We start from the raw sequence: 2480 nt of genomic DNA, 5'->3' as shown, positions 1-2480 counted from the left end.
TCCTGAGACTGTAATTTAGCAACTATTAATATTATAAAAGTGGAAATATTCTGTACCTAATATAAGTATACAAAATTCTTCTTCATTAATTAATAGAATTAAAAGCAAGATCATATTATTTTATTTATAGTTTTTCATGTATTCATACTTTCCATCATGCTTTTTAATATGAAAATATCATAACACCATAAATATGCAGTATATTTCACTTACATTAAAATATAAATGAGACCGCCCTTCACTTCCGGTCGCCTTTGGTTCCTTGGTGGATGGTGTCCGCGTCCTCTGCAGCAGGGTCCGCCGCGCTCCAGCTATTTTTTTTCCAAAAGAAAGCTCGCTGCCTCATATGCTTCAAGAATGGCTCTCCCTATCATTGTAAAATGGGGTGGACAGGAATATTCAGTGACCACACTTTCAGAAGATGATACTGTGCTAGATCTCAAACAGTTTCTCAAGACCCTTACAGGAGTGCTGCCAGAACGCCAAAAGTTACTTGGACTCAAAGTTAAAGGCAAACCTGCAGAAAATGATGTTAAGCTTGGAGCTCTCAAACTGAAACCAAATACTAAAATCATGATGATGGGAACTCGTGAGGAGAGCTTGGAAGATGTCTTAGGTCCACCCCCTGACAATGATGATGTTGTCAATGACTTTGATATTGAAGATGAAGTCGTTGAAGTAGAAAATAGGGAAGAAAACCTACTGAAAATTTCTCGCAGAGTGAAAGAATACAAAGTGGAAATATTAAATCCTCCCAGAGAAGGACAAAAGCTTTTGGTACTAGATGTTGATTATACGTTATTTGACCATAGGTCTTGTGCAGAGACTGGGGTAGAATTAATGAGGCCATATCTTCATGAATTTCTAACATCTGCATATGAAGATTATGACATTGTTATGTGGTCTGCAACAAATATGAAGTGGATTGAAGCTAAAATGAAAGAGCTGGGTGTGAGCACAAATGCAAATTACAAGATTACCTTCATGTTGGACAGTGCTGCTATGATAACGGTGCATACTCCAAGAAGAGGATTAATAGACAAAGCCTCTTGGTGTTATATGGGGAAAGTTTTCCGAGTTTTATAGCAAAAAGAACACCATTATGTTTGATGACATAGGAAGAAATTTTCTAATGAACCCACAAAATGGACTAAAGATAAGGCCTGTAATGAAAGCACACCTAAATCGAGATAAGGACAAAGAACTTCTAAAATTAACTCAGTACCTCAAGGAAATAGCAAAATTAGATGACTTTTTGGAGCTAAATCACAAATATTGGGAAAGGTATCTCTCAAAGAAGCAAGGACAGTAGTTACAAGTTATACTGGCAGTTATTGAAGATACTTGAGATCCATGAACTTTTTGCTTTTATGCTAGAAATCATTATGATAGTGCTGGACACTGAAGCAAATACCAGACTGCTTATCTTTTGGTCTTCCAGTTTTTTGTAAATTTAATTTTATATTTTTTGAAGATCATAGCAATAGGCTAAAAAAATTCTTTCTCCCCTCATATGAATATGCTGTTACTCTTGAAAAATATTTTCTCCAGCATTGATTACTGAGATGTTTTCCACCAAAAAAAAAAAAAAAAAAAAAAGGAAAAAAAGGAAGACAAAGACAAGTGGAGAAAAACTTACTCAACAGTGTCATTTTGTGACTTTGGAAACAGGTTATGTGTTGTGTTTTAACTTCATTGTGTTATCGATTGCCTAAATCTAAGGCCAGACCCATCTTGAAACTAGGGCTTTTCCCTTAATGACCAAAAAATAAAAATACAACCTAGTTTGTTATGATTAAAATTACCAGGAATTTTTATTCTTTTGTCACAAAATTTTTCTTCTGTATTTCACTAGTTACAGCTCTAAATTCTGAGCTGTCTCACTTTGGCCTGTGTGTGTGTCAGTGTTCTTTAAGTAAAACTGGAGAACATCAGTTGTGATACAGACATGTCCTCATATGAGAAATAGAAAACATAAGACTGAATAATAAAATTAAGGGGCAAGAGTGTTTCTTTTTGTGGCTAAGTAGGAGCACTTGTGCCTGAACCATTGTCATAAAAGCAGTTTAAGGCAATAAACTTTAAAATGGGATATATTACTCACCAATTAGCTCTAAAAAGCATGAACAAAATGTTTTTGTTCTGTTCCAGCTCTATCTTGTCTAAGTGCTAACACTGTGTTTCAGTGAAAATATCTAGCCATAAGACTAAAAAATATATCATTTGCAATGCTTAAGCCTGCAGATATGTAATGTGACCACTGTTTCGTGTTGACAGTATTGCTTTAATACAGTTCTTGTATTTGGAAGGAATTGATCCTCTTAAATAAACTTGGTGTATATTGTTCTTATGGGACTATTTCAGTGGTATAAATAATAAATATCTTTTCTTAAAAAAATAAAAATAAAATAAAATAAATAAAATATAAATGAGAAAGTTTAAATTTTACTGATTATGGTGATTTAGACAACCCTTTAAAA

General features: G+C 33.9%; 1 pseudogene; it reads left to right on the top strand.

The window, feature by feature from the left end:
- The first annotated feature begins 258 nt into the window (after nucleotides 1-258).
- Nucleotides 259-2086, top strand: LOC144254948 (ubiquitin-like domain-containing CTD phosphatase 1 pseudogene; annotated as a pseudogene).
- The last annotated feature ends 394 nt before the right edge of the window (nucleotides 2087-2480 follow it).

Source organism: Urocitellus parryii, chromosome 5 (genome assembly GCF_045843805.1).
Source record: "Urocitellus parryii isolate mUroPar1 chromosome 5, mUroPar1.hap1, whole genome shotgun sequence".
Classification (NCBI taxonomy): domain Eukaryota; kingdom Metazoa; phylum Chordata; class Mammalia; order Rodentia; family Sciuridae; genus Urocitellus; species Urocitellus parryii.
The sequence above is the reverse complement of the archived record's forward strand: the minus strand, read 5'-3'. Positions and strand labels throughout refer to the sequence as shown.